Here is a 24,453-nt window from a genome sequence, read left to right on the forward strand (position 1 = left end):
TAAAGTAGGCAATGGGAATACTCTGTGCTGCTTTCTTAACTCATTTCCTGCCTATATATGGTTGGGTGCTCAAAGATCATTTCAAGTCTGGAGGAACAGACTCCTGGTTCTTTTGGAAGTACAGCTCTCTCAGAAACTCACTGAACTTATTATCTATCTGATTTTAATCATGGGTCTGTAACCAGACTGACACTATTTTCTGAGACACAGCTGCCAGAACTGCTACATTTCTTTGTTTTCTTTCTCATGCTCTTTCTCACTCTTACTCTGTCCTTTGTGTTAGGTCCTTTGAGACTGGAGCATGTAATAATGAATCCTTTTAGAAAAAACTAACAACAAAATTACTGAGTTGTATACCCTAATTTGCTCCATGCCCAGAGGTAATTTAATCAATTAAAAGGTTTTAGTGAATGTTGGACTCACAAAGTATTTCTCAATCTTTGGTTGTTTGGGATGAAAAAAGTAGTTTCTGGACTCATTCTATTTCCTTTCTCCTTGTCTTTGGAAACTGACTAATTCTTTCCTGAGTTCTTCTGTTTCTTGCAATCTATTGCAAAACTATCCAGTGGTAACCAATACACACAACCAACATTTGCTTTGCAATATGCTCCCCTAGAGCTACAAGTGCATTGGGAACATGAGCCATCTTGCATGTCTTGCTTCAGCAAATGTTTTATCTCCATGCTGTAGGGCACACATCACTGTCTTTTCAGTTTCCAGATTCAGTTTCCCCAATACCAGCTATTGTGTCCCTAAGACAGCATGATATATTTTAGGATTTTTTAAAGGGAATAATTATGCTTTAGGTTCTATTTTTATAATCACTAAGAGATAGTCAATTGTCAAAATAAAGAAACAAAAATTACAATAGTTTAAAGTGAGATGCACAAGCCAGTTCCTGTGTACCAGCAATGACAAACTGGAATTTGAAGTTAAAAAAAAAAGTAGTAGCAACAAAAATAAAAGTGAAATAAATAGTTGTAAATCTAGCAAAATGTGTAAAAAATATGTATGTAGAAAACTGCAAATTACTATGGAGATAAATCAAACAATATCTAAATAGGAAAAAAGATATGCCACTGGATTAGGAGACTGTACAGTGTTGTCAGTTCTTCCCAGTCTGATCTATAGATTAAATATAATACCAATCACAATCCCAGCAACCATTTTTTGTAAATATAAAAAATATTCTGAAATTTATATGGAAAGGCAGAGAGACTAGAAAAACAAAGGCAATTCTGAAAACAAACAATTAGAGTAATCTCACTACCAGATTTCAAAATTTATTATAAAATTACTATAATCAAAACAGTCTGGTATTCACAAATAATTAGATACATTAATTCATGGAACAAAATAGAGAGCCCAAAGGTAAACACACACAGGTATAGTCATTTGATTTTGACAAGATGCCATTATTCAATGGAAACAGGATAGTCTTTTCAAGAAATGCCATTGATATAATTGGATATCCAAACTACACATAAATCTCATACCTCACAGAAAATTAAGTCAAAATGGATCAATGATATAAATGTAAAATTCAAATCCATAAAACTTCTAGAAGAAAAATAAGAGAAAATCTTCATGACCTGGTGTTCAGGTATTAGTTTTAAATACAATACCAAAAGCATGATGCATTGAAAAAGTAAATTGCACTTTATTAAAATTAAAAAGTTTTTCTCTGTAAATGACACTGATAACGGTGAAGAGACAGGCCACAGACAGGGAGAAAATACACATATCTGATAAAAGACTGGTATTTATAATATACCAAGAACTCTTCATAACAGAGATTTATTTTGTCTTTATGCTACATATCACTACAGATCAATATGGGTTCTGCTCATTGAGGTCACACAGGGAATCGGACTAATACAGGCTCTCCTGTCATATTAACTTTAGGGTTCTCTAGGTTAGGGGAAGAGAATACAGATAATTGGACCACTCTTTTTTTTTTTTTTTTTTTTTTTTTGGGCGGAGTCTCGTTCTGTCACACAGGCTGGAATGCAGTGTTGTGATCTCAGCTCACTGCAGCATCTGCCTCCCAGGTTCAAGTAATTATCTTCCTCAGCCTCCCGAGTAGCTGGGAGTACAGGCGCCCGCCACCATGTCTGGTTAATTTTTGTACTTTTAGTAGAGATGGGGTTTCACCATCTTGGCCAGGCTAGTCTTGAACTCCTGACCTCGTGATCCACCCAACTCGGCCTCCCAAAGTGCTGGGATTACAGGTGTGAGCCACTGCGCCCAGCCTGGACCACTCTTAGTTGTTCTTTTTTTTTTTTTTTTTTTTTTTTGAGACGGAGTCTCGCGCTGTCACCCAGGCTGGAGTGCAGTGGCCGGATCTCAGCTCACTGCAAGCTCCGCCTCCCGGGTTCACGCCGTTCTCCTGCCTCAGCCTCCCGAGTAGCTGGGACTACAGTCGTCCGCCACCTCGGCCGGCTAGTTTTTTGTATTTTTTAGTAGAGACGGGGTTTCACCGTGTTAACCAGGATGGTCTCGATCTCCTGACCTCGTGATCCGCCCGTCTCGGCCTCCCAAAGTGCTGGGATTACAGGCTTGAGCCACCGCGCCCGGCCCACTCTTAGTTGTTCTTACTGGTAATTGGCATGCCACCGCTGATCACCTTTCATGGGATAAAGAAAATATGACCTGAAGTTTGCTCTTAGAAGAAAAATTCCAGGAAAAAAAAATCCGGAATAAAACTGGAAATTTAGCTGAGCACTAGTATGTATTCCTTGTTTGGTTATTTACACATGCATGAACAACTGAGACCATTTAGGTGATATTTATTAAACACTGCATATACAAATCAGATGTTACTTGGTAAAGAAATTACCTGACTTTTATCTTTGCAGGAGATTGAAAGTCTAAAGCAATAAAGTCTTCAACTTTCATATAAATATTAGATTATAATTTAATCAGTAGATATCCACTTAGAAAGTAATTAAGACCTTTGAAAGGACAGAGAAAGATAAAAGAAAACAAATATGCCTTTTGAAAGTGACTGAATAAAGCTAAAATAGCTTGAAATGAAATGGCTTTGGAGAAATGTCTAATAAAACTATATAAACCTCACTGGTTTGTTTCAAAGTTGCTGAAATTTTTGGGTCAGTTAGACCACTAGAGTTAACTTAGAGACAATGAAAACAAGACAAGACCACATGAAGAGCTTCCTGAATCAAAGGAAACCATCACATTTCAATAAGTTGTAGAAGTATTTATGTGCAAAGAACTTTCATTTGGAGAAAGCAAACCAGTTACTCAAAGATTTCAAAGATTGTTTAAAAATAACATTAATGTACTACTAATTTAATTTTATTTAAAATGAAACTAATTTGCTATTAAATTAAATTAACTGCTAATTTACTAACCACTGTCACTTGAACAGGTCAGTACCCCTACATTTTTATGCAAGCTTATGGTGATCCTATTTCTTTGGGATCTTGATTCCTCCAGGCTTCAGTTAAACTCAGTACATGAGTAATTGATTAATGAAAACTTTTTCAACCAAGAGTGTAAGCCTATCATTAGAATAAAATACATCAATAATACATAGGGCTCTAGTGCCCGAAGAGGCTAAATGGAGTGATCAGGAAGTGTGCTTCTCCAGCTCCCTGAACTTGACTGACAAAAGGATAAGATCAATGAATATCAGTAGCTAAGTGCAAATTTAGAGAAAAAAATCACTAATTGATAATTTCATTTGATGTTTTCTTTTCTATGCCAGTTCATTCAACAATCATAAACAAACACCAAAAAAAAAAAAAGCTAGGATTTTTTTTCTTATGAAAATCAACTTTTTAATTTTATTTTTAAGAGTAGTATTTATCACAAATTGTTGGCCTCCAAATAATAAATTGACAAGAAGCTTCCTGGTATGGTTTGGATCTATGTCCCCACCCTAGTCTCATGCTCAATTGTAATCCCCAGTGTTGAAGATGGAGCCTGGTGGGATGTGATTGAATCATAGGAGTGAGTCCTTAATGAATGGTTTAGCATCATGCATTTCGTGCTTTTCTCCTGATAGAGTTCTCATGAGATCTGGTTATTTAAGTGTGTGGCATCTTCTCACATCTCTCTTCTTCCTACTCCAGCCATGCTCACTCCCCCTTACCTTCCCCATTATTGTAAGTTTCCTCAGTCCTGCCCAGAAGCTGAGTAGATGCCAGCACCATATTTTCTGTACAGCCTGCAGAACCAATTAAACATTTTTTCTTTATAAATTACCAAGTCTCAGGCATTTCTTTATGCCAATGAAAGAACTAATACACTTCCACAGATCTCAATTTTATAACCTAGATGAAGGAAAACATAGTTAAGTTCTGAAAAAGGAATTCAAGTTTGTAGTCTCCAAATGGATAAATTGTGGGAACTGGGGATAAATAGCAACTCAGAGTTATAAACTATATGCTCTTTGAAATAAATGGCATATTGAATGTTGCCTTGGATAGTCAAAATATTTCAGAGTTCAAAATGGCCTACTAGGAAATTTACCCATAAAATAATTGTTGTTTATTAGTTTCCCAAATGCATTTAAAAATGAATATAATGAATATAGTTTTTAGGTTCAACAAGTTTGTGCTTGTTTCAATCCAAGCCAAACTTGGATTTCATGTTGCCATTTCTCTCCAAGTAGCCCTTGAGATAGTAACACAGAAACATACTCATCTATAGCTCTACACACTCACATGTATATAATTGATTTCTTTACAGACTGTAGCTAATTTTCTTAAAACATACAAAACAAAAAAGTAAACAGGGTAGAAAAAGTAGGTTTAGTGACAAAAAGTAGATAATAGCATATAAGATACTTTTGGTTTTAACTTTCTCTTTTAGCTATTTGAGCTTGGGCAAGTCATTTAACCACTTTGCCTCAGATTCCTCATCTTAAATTGGAAAGTAATAATAACATCTATATCAAGATTATTGTGAGAACTATGTAAGTTCATATTTTATACACACACACACACACACACACACACATATATATATATACACATAAAGAACAGGTCCTCACATAAAGTTAAGTAAAGGCCGGACAAACCTCAGTTATTGTTATCAAATGTAGTATCTTCTTTTTTTTTTGAGGTGGGAGTTTTGCTTTTGTCACCCAGGCTGGAGTGCAATGGTGCGATCTTGGCTCACCACAACCTTCGTCTCCTGGATTCAAGTGATTCTCCTGCCTCAGCCACCCAAGTAGCTGGGATTACAGGCTTGTGCCACCACGTCCAGCTAATTTTGTATTTTTAGTAGAGACAGGGTTTCTCCATATTGGTCAGGCTGGTCTTGAACTCCCAACCTCTAGTGATCTGCTTGCCTTGGCCTCCCAAAGTGCTGGGATTACAGGTGTGAGCCACCATGCCCGGCTGTCAAATGTATTATCTTATATTCATTAGATTGTTACGAGCAGTGTATTTTGCACATTTCTATCCATACATCCTGTATATCAAGGGCTTAATTTACTACAAACCAACTTCTAAAACACTTTATTAATGGTTTGTTCCATGTCTTCATAGTATCTCAACTGGCATTGTCCGTTTTCACCTTTGCTATACTTTTACTCATACTATTATCCCCTTCAGCTGTGCCTTTCTCTCCTATATGAGTCTAGGAATCATTCATTATCCAAAGGCAAGATTAAGTTTACAGGTTGTTTTTAGTCGTATAAGAGAAAGGTGATATCATTTCCTTGGAACTTGTATTGCATTTATTATATTCTTGAAATTAAAGAACTGTTTGATTGGAGCATTGTTCACTGTTGGCTAATTAGGACCAGAATGTTGATTTTAATATAAGCAATGTCAAACCAAAATTCTTTATTAGCTGATAATTTTTTGAAGGATTGAGGGACACAATTTAATAACTTTATTCCCAGCTCAGTTCTGATTATCTGGTAGTTTCAATATTAACTTTGGCTCTGTTTTATTTTCCATTTACTTTTATAGACATATAATTATTATACAACTATAGTAACATTCATGAAAATTATTTTTGAGTAAAATCTTCTGTGGAAAGCCTAGTTGCATTGTAATTGTTCAATTGCAGAGATTTGTTTTTGTACCTATGTCTCCTACCTATTAGTAAGTGTGATTTTTCTCTTATTTCAGTAGGAGGAGATAAGGCAAATTTTAGTTTGTAAATCAGAGAGATGGAGAAAATAAATATGAGGTCTTGATTAGAGCTGATGACCACTGGACAAAGTCTGTTCTTGGAAGCAACTATCTCTATTGTTTGCACAGGCAATCAATTTTAGAGCTTGTGATCTCTCCCTTCTTTTGCCTCAGGGATCCAGTGGTAGCCTTCCTTAGACTGGCTACTGGCCTTAAATGTGGACTGGTGGAATACAGTGAGCTTATCCAGCCAGGTTCTCTCCTTACAACACTGAGTCAGAAGTATGGAAATGATTTGCCAACTGAGAAAAAGATCAGAACTCAAAAAATTGCTATACATGTGAATCATATTATGACAAAATGAAGCTAAAATTTTTAGAAGTCAGAGAAAATTGGTTGTTAGAAATATGTTGAGAAAAATCCTGCAGTTTATGAGAGAGAAACAAAATGGTTGCTAAAATTCCCTGAGTTCTTGCTGCCATTCTAGGTCCCGTTTGCAGTTCTTTCCACTTTCCCTTCCAACTCTAACATTATTTTTTCTTTTTTTTTCTTTTCTTTTCTTTCTTTTTTTTTTTTTTAGACAGTCTTACTCTGTTGCCAGACTGAAGTGCAGTGGCACGATATCTCAGCTCACTGCAACTTCCACCTCCCAGGTCTAAGAGCTTTAAGGAGATTATTTATGTATTTTTATGTTTTCACAGCAGTATGTGTACATTTTTTATATAAGGTATAACATGCCTAGGTAGGAGCAGCAGATAGTACCCATATATTACACTAATTGCCACTAACCTGAAGAAATGAAGATTTAGAAGGAAATGTCATAGTAGTGGGAATTATTTAACACAGAAATAGACTGGGAAAGGGTTTTCTGGAATGGCTTAGAAATAGAATAGTTCATACTTGATAAATTAGATTTATGTTTGCCCAAAGAAAGTTTGAAATGCCATATCAAAGCTCTTCCACGAAAAATATACTTTATTTATTTTTTAAATGATAGTTTTCTGTGTAGTATGCTTTTACAACTATTAAACTTACATTTAAAAATGAGGCCAGCTTGGTTAGCATTAGTTCTTTTTTTTTTTATTTTCGTGCAAGAAATTACTGCAAACTTGGTGGCCTGAAGCAACGTCCACTAATTAGTCTAAAATTCGATCATTGGGTTTTCTGCTCAGAGTATCACAAGGCTAAAACCCACATGTTGAATGGTTGAGTTCTCAGCTGGAGGTTCAGTGGAAATATTACTTTTTTCTTTTTTCTTTTTTTTTTTTTGAGGGTATCACTTTGTTGCCCAGGCCGGAGTGCATTGGCACTATCTCAGCTTACTGCAACCTCCACTTCCTGGGTACAAGCGATTCTCATGCCTCAGCCTCCTGAGTAGCTGGGATTACAAGCATGTGCCACACTGCCTGGATAAGTTTTGTGTTTTCAGTAGAGACGGGGTTTCACCAGGTTGGCCAGGCTGGTCTTGAACTCATGGCTTCAAATAATCCTTTTGTCTCGGCCTCCCAAAGTGTAGGGATTATAGGTGCGAGCCATTGTGCTTGGCCTCAGTGAAAATATTATTTCTAAGCTTATACTTATTTCTTGCAGTTGTAGGGCTGAGGTTCTCATTCTCTTGTTCACTATCACTTGAGAATTGCTCTCAGCTCCTAAAGGTCACTCTCGTTCTTTGGCAAGTAAAGTCTGCCATCTTCAAATCAGCAATGACATGTAAGAGACTTCCTGAATTTCAAATTCTTGATGTTCTCTTCTGTAATCAGCCATAAGAAACTCTTGGCTTTTGAGGACTCTTACAATTAGGTCAGGACCACTTAAATAATCTCTGTTTTAGAGTCAACTGTGCCATAGCATAATCTAATCATGGGAATAGTATCTATTTTATTCTCATTCTCAGATATTAGAATAGGATATTTGGGGAATAATCTTAGAATTTATTGTTCTGTATTCTGGTCAACCCACATCAGAGGACTAGCCAATGATATCACATTGCAGGAATCTTAGTTCACAGGTTTACCAGGCTTGAGTCCCTAGCCAGCTTCCTCACAGAGCCTTTGTGCTCTAGCTAGGTCTTTCTAACATCTGGAGACAAATTCAAGTCAGTGATAACGGGAAGAGGGCACATCTATACCCATCCATCCCCAGCTGGTGAACAGCAACTCCACCAAGCCTTTGTGCTCTATTTAAGCCTATCCTAGGCAGAAAAGCAAGCCCAAGTTCATCATATATATGGAGCATTGCCTCTCACACTGCCCACTTTTGTGGCTAAGTAGCAACCTGAGATACCTTACCTAGCCTCAGATCCCAGCACATGGCTCTGCCCAACTATAGATTCCAAATAACAGTGTCTCCTAACCAGGGAGGACAACCTGCAACCCTGCTTTGTCACAGAATACCACAGAGCCTAGCTAGCAACTCTGCCTGACAGCAGAATTTAGCCAGTGGTCTCACCAGAGCATGCAGCATAGACAACAGAGAATCATTAGACCTCAGAGAATAGGAAGTGACCCAATTCAACTAGAAAATCTGACACCAACATCTTTCTGCCTTGTGTTGCTATCAGCCAACTCATCCAGAATTTTCAACCTAGACTAAATAGTAAAGAATTATTACCAGCAAATAATGTCCACAAAGGCTGAAAGAAGGATTTGTCTCATCAAATATGCAGGCATCAACATAAAGACACAAGAATTATTAAAAAATCAGGAAAATATGGCACCACAAAAGAAACTAGGTCCAATAATGTACCTAGAAGAAATGAAGATCTATGAAATAACTGACAAATAATTTTAAATAATCCTTACAAAGCAGTTCATGGAAATAAAAAAATATAGAAATGTAAATACAATTTGAAATACAAGTGTGAACAAAATGAGAATTTTGAAAAAGACATAGTAACAATTAAAAATAGAAATCCTAGAGATAAAGAATACAAGAACTAAACTGAAACATTCAGTAGAAAGCTTCAACAGCAGACCTGATTAAGTAGAAGAAAGAGTCATCAAACTCAAAGAGAAGACATTTGAAATTATTCAATCTCTTTTTGATAAAAAATGAAAAAGAATAAAGAACCATAGGAATTATGGGACACCATAAAGTGAACTAATATTCACATAGCAAGAGTTCCAGAAAATGAAAGAAAAGAAAGGCCTAGAAAACATATTTAAGAAATATTGGCTGAAAATTCATCAGATCTATGGAAAGATGACAATCCAGGTACAGGAAGCCCACAGGTGGCCAATAAAATTCAGTTCAAAGAGGAGTTCACCAAGACATATCTCAATCAAATTACCGAAAATCAAAGACAAAGAAAGCAGTGAGAGATAAGATACATATTGTATTAAAGAAAGCACCAATACAGCTTTCAGCAGATTTCTCAGCAGAAATCCTGCAGGCCAGAAGAGAGTGGAATGATGTATTCAAGTGCTTAAGAAAACAAACAAACAATCAAAATTTTCAACCAATAATACTTTAACCATTAAAGTTGTTCTTACAAACTGAGGGCGAAATAAGATCTTACCCTGACAAACAAAAGCTAAGGCAGTTCATCATCACTAGGCCTGCTTTAAAAGAATTGTGAAAGGAAGTTCTTTAAGGCTACTAATTAATAACAAAAACATACAGAAGTGAAAAACTCAATGGTGTAAGTAATACATAGTCATGCTCAGAATTCTCTAATCCTGTAAGAGTGGTGTGTAAACAATTGTGTTCACATCATGAAGATTAAAAGAAAAAAACATTTTAAACAACTGAGGTCACAATAAATTGTTTTTGAGATACAAATTATAAAAGAAAGGAAAATGTAAAAATTTGATATTAAAATCAGAAAAAGTGTTTGGGACAGGAGGGAGTGAAAGTGTAGAGTTTCTGAATGAAATTGAAGTTGTTAGTAGCTTAAAGTAACCTGCTATGAGGATAAGATGCTTTATGTAATAAGCCTATGATAACCACAAAGCAAAAACCTATAGTAGTTGCACAATATATAAAAAGTAAGGATTCAAAGCATACCACTACCCAAAACTATGCAGTCACAAAGGAAGACAGAGAGGAAGGAAAAGAAATACCAAAAGACCAATCAGAACAATAAGAAAACAAATTACAAAGTGTCAGTAGCAAGTATTTACCTATCAATAATTATGTTAAGTTTGCATGGATTAAATTCTCCAATAAAGAGACACAGAGTTACTGAATGCATTAATAAAAAAGATCCAACCATATACTTTCTACAAGAGACTCACTTTACTAATATGGACGCACAGACTGAAAGTGAACGGAGGGAAATAATTCCATACAAATAAAAATCTGAAGAAGGCAGGGTAATTTATACTTAGATAAAATAGTATTGAAGTAAAACATTATAAAAGAGACAAGGTGATTACATAATGGTGAAGGGACAAATTTACCAAGAGGACACAACAATTATGAATAAATACACACTACACATCAGAGCACCTGAATATGTCAAGCAATTATTACATGAGCTGAAGGAAGAGATAGACTGCAATATTATTGTTGTAGAGGACCTCAGTACTTTCAACAATGAAAAGATAATACAGACAGAAAATCAGTAAATAAACATTGGATTTAAATTATACTTTGCACCAAATGAACCTAAAAGACAGAACGTTCTATCCAATAGGAGCAGAGTACATATTCTTCTCAAGTGCATAGAAAACATTCTCCAGAATAGAAAATATATTAGTCCACAAAATAAATTGTACAAATTCAAGGTAAATGAAATTGTATCAAGTATCTTTTGGGATCACAATGGCATAAAATATCAATAGCAGGAGTAATCTTAGAGAACACAAAAATATGTGGAAATTAAACAATGCCTCCCTGAACAACTAATGAGTCAGAGAAGAAATAAGAAAGGAAGTCACAAAATGCCTTGAGTAAAATGAAAATGAAAAAGCAACATACTAAAACTTATGGGATGCATCAAAAGCCATCTTATTGGGTAAATATAGAGCAATAAATGCCTATATCAAAAAAGAGGGATCTTAAATAAACAGTCTAATGCTAAACCTCAAGAGACTATAAAGAGAAAAACAAATTAAACCAAAGTTAAAGGAAAGAAGTGACAAATAGAGCAGAAATAGATGAAATAGACACTAGAAAAACAATAGAAAAGATCAACAAAATTAAGAATAGTTTTTTTTTTGAAAAGATTAACAAAATAGACAAATCCTTATCTAGGTTAACCAGGAAAAAAAAGAGAGAAGACTCGAAAAAATAACCTCAGAAATGAAAGAGGAGAGATTACCATTGATATTAAAGAAATACAAAGGATAATAAGGTACTACTACAAACAATTATGTGTTGACAAATTGGGTACTGTAGAAAAAAAGATGAATTCCAGATACATAACACATAGCAAGATTAAATCATAAAAACGGAAAATCTGAAAAGACCAATAATTAGTAGTGAGATTGAATCAGTAGTAAAAACTCTCCAAAAAAAAAAAAAAAAAAAAAAGCCCAAGACCAAGCAAGCAGTTTTATTGATGAATTCTAACAAACATTAAAAAAAAAAAAAAAAACAAATACCAATTCTTCTCCAGCTCTTCTAAAAAATCAAAATGGAACGAACACTTTCAAGTTAATGTTGTTAGACCAGAATTAGCCTAAAACCAAAGCCAGACAAGGATACTACAAGTAAAAAAATCACTACAGACAAATATCCCTGATGAACATAGATGCAAAAATTCTGGACAAAATGCCAGCAAACCAAATTTAATAACACATTAAAGGAATAATTTACCATGACTGTATCAGTCTATTCTTACACTGCTATAAAAAACTACCTGAGACTGGGTAATTTCTGAAGAAAAGAGGTTTAATTGACTCACAGTTCTGAAGGCTGTACAGAGTCATGGCTGGGAGGCCTCAGGAAACTTTATGGCAGAAGGAAAAGGGGAAGCAAGAACATCTTACCATGGCAGAGCAGGAGAGAGAGAGAGTGAAGGGTAAGTGCCACACACTTTTAAACCCCCAGATCTCATGAAAACTAACCACTCTCAGGAGAATAGCAAGGGGGAAGTATGCCTCCATGATCTAATCACCTCCCACCAGGCCGCTTCTCCAATTCAACATGAGATTCAGCTAGGGACACAGACTCAAACAACATCTATGATCAATGGATTTAACCCTGAGATGCAAAGATGGTTTAACATATGCAAATAAATAAATGTTATACACCACATGAACAAAATGATACATGAAAATCATATCATCTCAATAGATGTAGAAAGAACATTTCATCATTCTTTCATGATTAAAAACTCTCATAGATTAGATATTGAAGAAATGTACCTCAACATTATAGGCCATATATGACAAATCTGTAGCTAACATCATTCTCAATGGTGAAAAGCTGAAAGCTTTTTCTCTAAGATCAGAAGTAAGACAAAGATACTCTCACCACTTTTTTTCCTTTCTTTCTTTCTTTCTTTTCTTTTTCTTTTCTTTTTTCTTTCTTTCTTTCTTTCTTTCTTTCTTTCTTTCTTTCTTTCTTTCTTTCTTTCTTTCTTTCTTTCTTTCTTTCTCTCTCTTTCTTTCTTTCTTTCTCTCTTTCTTTCTCTCCTTCTCCCTCTCCCCTCCCTCTCCCTCTCCCTCTCCCTCTCCCTCCCCCTCCCCCTCCTCCTTCTGCTGCTGCTGCTGCTTCTGCTGCTGCTGCTGCTGATGCTGCTGCTGCTGCTGCTGCTTCTTCTTCTTCTTCTTCTTCTTCTTCTTCTTCTTCTTCTTCTTCTTCTTCTTCTTCTTCTTCTTCTTCTTCTTCTCCTTCTTCTTCTTCCTCTTCTTCTTCTTCTTCCTCTTTTCTCTCTCTCTCTCTCTTTCTCTCTCTCTCTCTCTATTGTTGACAGGGTCTCACTCTGTTGCCAAGGGTGGAGTGCAGTGGTGCAGTCTCAGCTCCCTGTAACCTCCACCTCCTGGGCTCCAGCAGTCCTCCCACTTCAGCCACCTGAGCAGCTGGGACTACAAGTACCCATCACAACGCCTGGCTAAGTTTTATAGTTTTGGTAGAAATAGGGTTTTGCCATGTTGCCCAGGCTGGTCTCTGACTCCTGAGCTCAAGTAGTCCACCCACCATGGCCTCCAACGTGCTGGGATTACAGGCATGAGCCACCTCACTCAGCCCTCATTTTCCATATAGAACTGGAAGGCCTAGCCAGGGAATTAGGCAAGAGAAAGGAATATATAACATTTTTGATGGCTGCAGCACACCAACATGGCACAAGTATACATATGTAACAAACCTGCACGTTATGCACATGTACCCTAGAACTCAAATTATAATAATAAATAAAAAAAAGAAATATATAACATTTTGATAGAAAAGAAAGAAGTTAAATTGTTCCCATCTGATAATAATACAATATTTTAAATGGAAAACCCTAAAGACTCTACTGAAAAACTGTTTAGAACTGATAAAATGATTCACTCAAGTTTCAGGATACAAAATCAACATACAAAAATAGTGAGTATTATTATATAATGATAACAAACTATCTGAAAAGGAAATTAAGAAAAGAATCCCATTTGCAAGTGGAACAAAATAATTAAATACTTAGATGTAAAGTTAACCAAGAAGGTAACTCAATTGTTTACTGAAAACTGTATAATGCTGATAAAATAAATTAAAGAAAACACAACTAAATGGAAATATAGCAAAAATAGATCAATGTCATAGCATTAAACTAAAAAGTTTTCACACAGCAATGGAAACAATTTAACAAAGTGAAGAGATGACCCACACAATGGGAGAAAATATCTGTGAGCTATACATCTGATAAAGGGTTAGTATCCAAAATATATAAGGAACTCAAGTAACTCAATAGAAAGAAAACAAATAACCCAATTAAACAATGGGCAAAGGATCTGAACAGATATTTTTCAAAAGGAAGACACACAAATAACCCATAGATAAATGATTGATATGGTTTTACTGTGTCCCCACCCAAATTTCATCTTGAACTGTAGCTCCCATAATCTCCACATGCCGTGGCAGGAACCCAGTGGGAGGTCATTGAATCATGGAGATGGGTTTCTCCTGTGCTATTCTCATGATAGTGAACAAGTCACATGAGATATGATGGTTTTATAAAGGGCAGTTCCCCTGCACATGCTCTCTTGCCTGCCACCATGTAAGACATGCCTTTGCTCTTTCTTCACCTTGTACCATGATTTTGAGGCCTCCTCAGCCATGTGGAACTGTGAGTCCATTAAACCTCTTTTCTTTATAAATTACTAAGTCTCAGGTATGTCTTTATTAGCAGTGCGAGAACAAACTAATACAATGATAAAATACTTAGCATTGCTAAATATTAGGGAAATACAAATTAAAATTGCAATGAGATATCACCTCACACCTCTTGGAATATATTTTATCAAAAACAAGAGTATTGTCTAAGATGTGGAGAAAAGAGAACTCTTGTACATTTTTGGTGGGAATATGAATTAGTACAGTCATTATGGAAAATGGTATGGAGGTTTCTCAAAAAACTAAAAATAATACTACCATATGATCCACCAATCGTACTTCTGGATAAAAGAAACTTATTAAACATGTTGAAGTGATATATGCACTCTCATGTTCATTGAAGCATTATTCACAATAGCCAAAATATGGAATCAACCTACGTTTTCATCAATGGATGAGTAGACAAAGAAAATGTGCCATATGTACACAACAAAATATTATTTAGCCTTATAAAACAGGGACAAAATCCTGTAAATAGCAACAGCATAGATGAATCTGGAGGATATAAGTGAAAGAAGGCAGTGAAATAAGACAGGCACAAAATACAAACACTTTATGATCCCCCCTATATGTAGAATATAAAAAGTTGATTCATAGAAGTAGGGAGTTGAATAATGCTTACCAGAGGTTGACAGTCTAGAAAAGGAGGGAATAAGGAGTTGTCGATCATGGGGTACAAAATTTTACATAGACAGGAGGAAGAGATTTTGAGATCTATTGCACAGCAGGGTGACTATACTTATATCTCAATAAATTCTCAGAAAAATTATATGAGGAAGACACTGTTCTGATTTTTTTTAAATGTGTCCCCACCCAAATCTTACCTTAAATTGTAATCCCCATATGTCAGGGAGGAACCTTATGGAAGGTAATTGGATGATGGGGGCAGTTTCCCGCATGCTGTTCTTGTGATAGTGAGTGAGTTCTCATGAGAGCTGATGGTTTTAAAAGTGTTTGGCAGTTCCCCCTTCACTCTCTTTTTCTCCTGCCATTAAGTAAGATGTGCCTTACTTCCCCTTTGCTTTCCGCTATGATTGTAAGCTTCCTGAGGCCTCCCAAACATGTGAAACTGTCAGTCAATTAACCCTCTTTTGTTTATAAATTACTCAGTCTCAGGTAGTATCTTTATATCAGCGTAAGAACTGAGTAATATAATAAATAAAAGTATTAAGGAATATGATATAATATTAGATTGGGATTAACATTGATACTAACCAATTAACCCAAAGAACAATTATGAGAATACATGATATGGTTTGGATGTTTGTCCCTCCAAATCTCACATTGAAATGTAATCTACAATGTTGGAGGTGGGGCCTGGTGGGAGGTATTGAATCATGGGAGTGGATCCCTTATGAATGGCTTAACACCTCCTCTTGGTATTGAGTTTGTTTTCACTCAGTTCAAGCGAGATATCATTGTTTAAAGGAGTCTAGGATCTCTGCTTTCTCTCTCTCTGGCTTCTTCTCTTGCCATGTAATACACTGGCTCTCCCTTATCCTTCGGATATCATCGTAAACTTCCTAAGGGCTCACCAGGAGCCAGATGCCAGCACCATGCTTCCCATGCAACCTGCAGAACTGTGAGCCAAAATAAACCTCTTTACTTTATAAATTATCCAGTCTAAGACATTTTTTTATATCAATACAAATGGACTAACACAGCATGGAAGAAAGATGGAAGATTCAGCATGATGTTAAAATTCAGGGCAAGATCTTTTAACAGTAAGTTTAATTTTAGGCTCATTGTACACTAACTCTAAACCAGTAATATGTGTCATATTATTTTACCACAGCTAGAATTAATTCTTACAGTTCTCTTTAGGTGGTGAAGCTTCCTTTCAGTCAGATCAACCTTATTCAATTAACTGGGATTTACAGAGTATGGTAGCCAATACTGTTGGAATTATTCATGTGAACTATGGGCAGCAATCTTGGTATCTGGACTCAACGTCAAAGAATTTGAGCCAAGGAAAATCTTTCATCAAAACCAAAAGACTCTACATTTATTTTTCTTATTTAATAGAGCTCTTAAATATAAAAAATATAAAACAAAGAATTTTGATTGCCACCAAAGGCCTATTTCTTAATACTTATAACGCATACTCCCTCCAATGGAAAATCTTACATTTTAGAAACTGTTTAAAATAATTATTCAGGATGCTCATTAAACCAGTTATAAAATTGTGGGACTGGAGACAATCGTAGAGGTTATTCAGCCTAACTTGATCATTTTACAGGTGAGAAAACTGAGATGTACAGTTTAATTTATGGATGACCATCTGTAAAACCCAGGAAACCTCCTCCAGACTTAATGTACTTTCTATCACATGCAACTTTTCAAACACATATATTTTAATATTTTGATCTGGGAATATCTTTTAATTTATCAGGATTGAGGGACTGAAATATTAACCATTCTCTATGAAATTCTAAGTCTGTTCTAATTAATTATCTTCTTTGTTATCAATTATTGAAATCATCTTAGCTTTTTCCTTTAACATTTATCAGTGAAATAAGTGCATTCTTCAAGTTTCTCTGGAAAGGTATTCCAAACTTAGCTGCACATTGAAATCAACAAGGTAGCTTTAAGAAACAGAGATGCTGGCCAGGCACGGTGGCTTATGCCTGTAATCCCAGCACTTTGGGAGGCTGAGGTGGGTGGATAACCTGAAGTCAGGAGTTCGAGACCAGCCTAACCAATATGGAGAAATCCCGTCTCTACTAAAAATACAAAAATTAGCCAGGCGCGGTGGCACACGCCTGTCACCCCAGGTACTCAGGAGGCTGAGGCAGGAGAATCGCTTGAACCCGGGAGGTGGAGGTTGTGGTGAGCCGAGATCACGCCATTGCACTCCAGTCTGGTAACGAGCGAAACTCCGTCTAAAAAGAAAAAAAAAAAAAAAAAAAAAAGAAACACAGATGCTGGCATCTTGCCTCCAGAAACTTTGATTTATTTCATCTGAGATGTGATCTGGGTGGGATATTTTTTAAACCCTCTGGGTTATTCCATTGTGTAGCCAAAATTGAAAACCACTTCAAGGTCAACAAAGTAGGCAGAGTTGGTAACAGTAATCTAACCTATCAGTGATATAATTCCAGTGTCTTTCTTCGTACATTGTGAGCTCCTGAATAATTTATCAGACCATTAAATGGAGAATTGGTATATTTTGTTTCTACTGTTGCAAATTTTAGTGCTTATTAAATGTAGAAATATATGCTAAATATTGGGAATATTACAATATACACGTAACATCTATTTCCTGTCCTTAAGGAGCTTCCTTGTGATGGTAGGATCAGATCAGGAGTCATTCGTGTCATTGACAATTATAAGACAAAGGGAGGAGTGTTAAAATGCATTTCTGCGTTTTGCCCATTTTGAATAACCCATTTTGCCCACTGACATAATCAATAGTAATAATTGTATACAAATGATTTCTATCTACATTCTGGTATTATAGTTAATCTGATTGCAAAATATCATTTTGTGATGAACAGATGAAGGAAAACCGATGGCTGGTTTTCAAAATCCACTCAAATAACATAGATAGAGAACAGAGACGATTCCCTTCATTGTGCTGGAAGTACATGACCTTGCATGACTCAACTGGCATTAAAGAATAGTCAATAAAGTTCAAGAAAAACATTTTTACAGATCCCTGGACACACCCTTTCATTCATGCTCCACTCTAGCAGCATGAATACTTCCCTCCAACAACATAACCATGCAAATTCCTGCCAACCTATGGGGTGGGATCTAGAAGGTGTATAAATAGTAAAGGGGAACAGATGAGAACATTTGTTTTTAAAATGACTTATCATAATTTAAAATATGAAGTCTTCGGTAATAAAGTGAATTGAAAAACCATTTTCTCTTCTAAAGATAATATCTATTTTGTTTTTCATTTGATGTACATATGAGGTTAATTTTAAAAAATATTTTTAAAAAGTGACAAAATCAAACATTGATAAATCAAAATATTTATTTTGTCTATTTGGTATGTATAATATGAACAATTAAGTGTCAACTTCAAATGCTGTTTTAATATAATAAGAATCATAATACAAACAATGGTTGAGGGTAAAAAGTAAATCTATATGCTATAGGATTTACCACAGTTGTGATGAAAATTTTTGGAGAGAACTAGATGAAGAACTGTGAGGTCAGGAACGTTCTTAGCTACCAGTGTAGCATCTAACAAATTCCATTCCTGAATAAATTAAGAGAGGTCTTCTGCTTGTGAGTTAAATGTACATTTGCCATTTTTCTCATTTGAAAATACTTAGAATCTGATCTTAGTGTTTCCGCCTGTGTCATAGTTTTTATAGCTTTTAAAAAGAAGTTGGACAGTGTGTTATACAAACTTGGATTTGAAAATATTAGCGCAAAGTGGCACATAATAATTTATTATATTTTAGGATACATTCAGCTGAGAATTTTATGACTAATAGACCCTTAGTCTTACAGTCAATGAACACCTAATAAACACTTTAAAATAAAAATGTCAAATCAATTTTGATATCTTGTGTGATATTTTAAAATTACATTCATATTTTAGTGAATTGCATATATGCATTGAAATTAAACAGCAATTTTAAAAGAATTGATTATGCTAGTATATTAGTTATACAGCCTTGGGATAGATATTCTTCATCAGTGGCCTCTAATCTTTTTCAGAGCTTGTAAATGACTCGAAGTTGGTAATAAGCACTATAAATTGTATCAATTACTTAAAATGATGCCTCCTTTTGTTTGTTTGATTTTTCTTACCTCCAACATGGTGAGTGGAAAATCAGCTAGTTATATTCAAGTTTTACCAACTGCAATTAAAATCCATAGGTCTCTCAACACAGTCAAGCATTGCCTGACATTTTCATCTTTTGATAAATTTTGATAAATTCTCATTATCACTTTGTGCCTACTGATGTCAAGAAGTTGTAAAAAAATCTCTTCCTAAATTTAAAAAAGACTAATTTAACTATTGAAGATAGGAAGGGTCGAGCTCCCTTAAATACTTTATTGTTATATTTATGACTTATATAATATTTATATCTATATTTATAGATATAACCCAGCAATATGTTTCAAGTTATATATACATAATAAGAGCCAACATTTTGCATTATGGAAATGGAGAAGTGAAATAAATGCAAAGTTCCACCTTACTCTTTCCTGCTCTTCCACTGATCAGTCATTCAAAAATATTACTAAGATATACACAGGTAACAAGATAGGCATTTTTATTAACGTCAATATACACTGATCAAAAAGTATGTATGTACTTCTTGATCAAAGATAAATGATTGAAAAACAGGCAGTTATTTTTTCCCCTATGTCATTTTTTTTTTTCTTTCAGACAGGATCTCACTCTGCCACCCAGGCTGTAGTCCAGTGGCATAATCATGGCTCATTGCATCTCCCTGGGCTCAGGTGATCCTCCCACCTCAGCCTCCTGAGTAGTTGTGATTACAGATGCATTCCACCATGCCTGGATAATTTTTTTGTATTTTTTTGTAGTGGCAGGGTTTCACCATGTTGTCTCAAGGCTGGTCTCAAACTCCTGGGCTCAAACGATCAACCTACCTCAGCCTCCCAAAGTGCTGGGATTACAGGCATGAGCTACTGCACCCAGTCCCACTTTATCAAATTAACTAATATCTATCTCTATAGAATTAGTTCCTTTGGGTTTTCAAAAATCTATTAAACATTAATTAAGTGACAAGTTATATCCCTAGGTATATAACTGTGACAAAAGCACTCAAGATTTTTGTTGTTATGGAGAGGAATTGGGAAAGAGGAACAATAATCAACTTATTACAAATACTATTTGATATATAACAATGCCATTATAAAGAACTGGTGTGTTGTGCTACCAGAGTATGTAACACAAGTTCTTGACTTGATTTTTGGCATATGAGAGCATTCTCAGGAAATGAAAGTTGGCATGAATGAGAACTTTCTTCAAAGTGGAGAAAGCACTAGAGTTTGGGCACAGTTTTAGCAAAAGACTTGTGGTGGGAGAGAGGATGATTTATTTTGAGGAACTGAGAAAATGTCAGTGAAGCTGGAGCAGACAGCAAGGGTGGACTGGGTTAGACAAAGCAAGAAATGTAGGCAGCAATGAAATCACATAAGGCATTGTATACTATAGGACGGTACAAGACTTTCTTCCCAATAGGCCAACATGGTATTGAAGAGTTTCTAAGTAAGGGAGAAAAGCATGATGAAATTTTAGCTTTCAAAAACCTTACTTTAATGGTGGTATGAGGATAGGATTGGAAGACAGTAGAAGTGGATACGAAGAGACCAGTCAGGCAATTCAGAAATCAAGCCTGGGGAAAATGAATGCCTATACTAGGTTATAAGAGACAGGCTAAGAAGAGTGGGTGCATTTAAGAGAGATTTAGGAATTGAAGTCTAAAAAATTGATTGAATATGGGAGTAAGTCTAAACATTAGGTTTTTAATTTATCTAGTCGTATGTGGATGATCATTTTGTTGAGATAGGAAATAAGAAAAACTGGAAGACAACCAGGTAGTTAATTTTTTTAATGTATTTATTTATTTATTTTTTATCATACTTTGTGTTCTAGGGTACATGTGCACAACGTGCAGGTTTGTTACATATGTGTACATGTGCCATGGTGGTGTGCTGCACCCATTAACTGGTCATTTACGTTAGGTGTATCTCCTAATGCTATCCCTCCCCCATCCCCCACCCACAACAGGCCCCAGTGTGTGATGTTCCCCTTCTTGTGTCCAAGTGTTCTCATTGTTCAATTCCCACCTATGAGTGAAAACATGCAGTGTTTGGTTTTCTGTTCTTGCGATAGTTTGCTGAGAATGATGGTTTCCAGCTGCATCCATGTCCCTACAAAGGACATGAACTCATCCTTTTTTAAGGCTGCATAGTACTCCATGGTGTATATGTGCCACATTTTCTTAATCCAGTCTGTCACTGATGGACATTTGAATTGGTTCCAAGTCTTTGCTATTGTGACTAGTACTGCAATAAACATACGTGTGCATGTGTCTTTATAGCAGCATGATTTATAATCCTTTGGGTATATACCCAGAAATGGGATGGCTGGGTCAAATGGTATTTCTAGTTCTAGATCTTTGAGGAATTGCCACACTGTTTTCCACAATGGTTGAACTAGTTTACAGTCCCACCAACAGTGTAAAAGTGTTCCTATTTCTCCACATCCTCTCCAGCATCTGTTGTTTCCTGACTTTTTAATGATCACCATTCTAACTGATGTGAGATGGTATCTCATTGTGGTTTTGATTTGCATTTCTCTGATGGCTAGTAATGATGAGCATTTTTTCATGTGTCTGTTGGCTGCATAAATGTCTTCTTTTGAGAAGTGTCTGTTCATATCCTTTGCCCACTTTTTGATGGGGTTGTTTGTTTTTTTCTTGTAAATTTGTTTGAGTTCTTTGTAGGTTCTGGATATTAGCCCTTTGTCAGATGAGTAGATTGCAAAAATTTTCTCCCATTCTGTAGGTTGCCTGTTCACTCTGATGGTAGTTTCTTTTGCTGTGCAGAAACTATTTAGTTTAATTAGATCCCATTTGTCAATTTTGGCTTTTGTTGCCATTGCTTTTGGTGTTTTAGACATAATTTTGTAGAAATTGATTTGCTTTGTTCTTTCATTCATTGTGTTATTTCGTTTTGGCAGGGAGAAATCAGGAATTTGTTTTTGGCCCCGTTGAGTGTGAGGTGCATCGAGATATCTAAGTGAAGCTGTTCAGTAAAGAATTCTACATACAGGTTTGAAACTGATATGGCTTGGCTGTGTCCCCACACAAAAGCACATCTTGAATGGTAATCCCCATCACCCATAATTCTCATGTGTCAAGGGCAGGACCAGGTGGAGGTAACTGGATCATGGTGGCAGTTTTCCCCATGCTGTTCTTGTGACAGTGAATGAGTATCATGAGATCTGATGGTTTTATAAGCATCTGGCATTTCACCTGCTTGTACTCACTCTGTCCTGCCTCCCTGTGAAAACAGTGCCTTGCTTCCCTTTTGCTATGATTTAAGTTTCCTGAGGCATCCCCAGCAATGCAGAACTGTGAGTCAATTAAATCTTTTTGTTTATAAATTACCCAGTCTCAGGTATTTATTCATAGCAGTATGAGAACGAACTAATACAGAAACCCAGTAAAATTATCTGGGGTTAAAATGTAAATTTGCAAGATGTTGGTGTCTAGTTGGAATTGAAGCTGTAGACTTGGATGAGGGAACAGAATGAGAAGAAGGCTTACAATCTAGGCATAAAAAACTCTAACATCTAACAGTTGGGTTGAGGCAGCTAAGAGCTGATCAAAAAGTTAGTAGAAGCAAGAGGTGTTTATTATAGATTAAAAAGTGGGGAAGGTTTGAAGAAGGAAGAGCTAACCAAAAATATTGAAAACCAGCTGAGAGGATAGATAGGCAGTGCGTTTTTTTTTTTTTTATTGGAGTTTATTCGTAATCAAAATCAGGTCAATAACTCAGAAGGCTGAAAAAAAATAGTCTGACCTGAATTTGACAGTGTAGTTGTCATTGGTGGTAAATAATTTATTTTTTGTTTTATTTTTGTTTTTGGGCTGATGGTAAATACTTAAGGATTTAAAATTCTGTTGAAAGGGATCCAAGTGAAAGGAAGATTCTGTTGAGAATATTGAGATACTGATATGTATTTTGTGTTCACCATACTTTTCCGTTTCCCTTTCTGAGAAGAGAGCCAGGTCTTGGCAATTTCTTCAAAGGATGGATGGTTGACTGTGCCTTTCAGAATCTTGTTTTTCATGAAGTCTGAGCTCCTTGAGAGGATTATTTCATAGGGATAGGAAGTGATGGGAAGGGTCTGCCTAATGTATTAAATGGGGCAGAGTGGGGGAAAGTTCACAAAACTGGTGTATGTTGCTTTTGGGTATCTAACCAAGAGCTCCTCATGTAGTCATAGTGGAATTTCTGTGAATAGAAGCTGATAGATCTTCAGGGTTCTATAGACTGTTGCCCGCAGGTTATGAGAAGAAGAGAGCAAGGGAGCTTGATAATTATTGCCAGGGATAAGTGCATTGCATGCTAGTTGGTTTGGTTTTTCCCACTAAAAGTGAAAGTTACCATGTTCAGCTTGTAGGCCCAGACTAGTCCAAGAATAGTTGTTTCTTAAATATCCATGTAGGGCCTTGAATCTTATGTAAAATTCATCTGTAATTTTTCCTTATGTGTTTTTTTCTACATTGAGTTATAACATATTTTATTTTTTTGATTATGTTTCCATTTGTTGAGCATATTCTACTCTCTGTTTATGTTACTTTCATCTAGTCAGGGTTTTATAGATTATACTATGTTAGCATTTAAAGATTTAGCTGTCTATTTTTGAACAGTATTATTTTTCAGTGTTGTGTTACTAATTGGCCATAAAGAGATGTTTAGCTTTTGAAAGAAAATAGCTACCCTCTAAATGGCTGACTCAATGTTGTTCTCTGGGCATGTGATCTTTTGATTTTGTAGATGATAAGTTTATAATGAAGCTCGTTTAAACACTAGATCTTCAATCAGATTTTAGATCATCTAGTATTCAGAAGGCGATTATAATATGTTCAATTGCTATTCTTATACATTACCAGTACAAATGTAGATTAAGGAGGATTCAATGCATCAAATCTCATATTTTTATAGATAAAACATGAAATTTCTATTTTTTATTCCCTATTACAAATTTCATAATTAGATTTCTCTAAAACCTTCAGTAATTTTGGAATTATGTGTGTGTTCAATAATCATCTATTCACTACACTGTAATCTCCATGTAGACCAGGATGTCATAGTGAACAGAATGTTTGCAGTGACTTAGTGTCTGAAAAATAGCAAACCCTCAGTCAATATTTATTTGAATGAATGTGTGAATGAATGGATAAGTTATAATTTCTATTAAAAGCATTTGTTTCAGTACTTCAAGGTATTGTTTCCCAAACAAACGACATATCTTTTAATTAAATTCTTATCCTTTCATTTATTCATAAATTTATTTAAAATCTCATCTGTGCCAGGCATAGTACTGGTAGCTGCTTTCACAATTTCCAGT

Source organism: Macaca thibetana, chromosome 12, assembly GCF_024542745.1.
Source record: "Macaca thibetana thibetana isolate TM-01 chromosome 12, ASM2454274v1, whole genome shotgun sequence".
NCBI lineage: Eukaryota > Metazoa > Chordata > Mammalia > Primates > Cercopithecidae > Macaca > Macaca thibetana.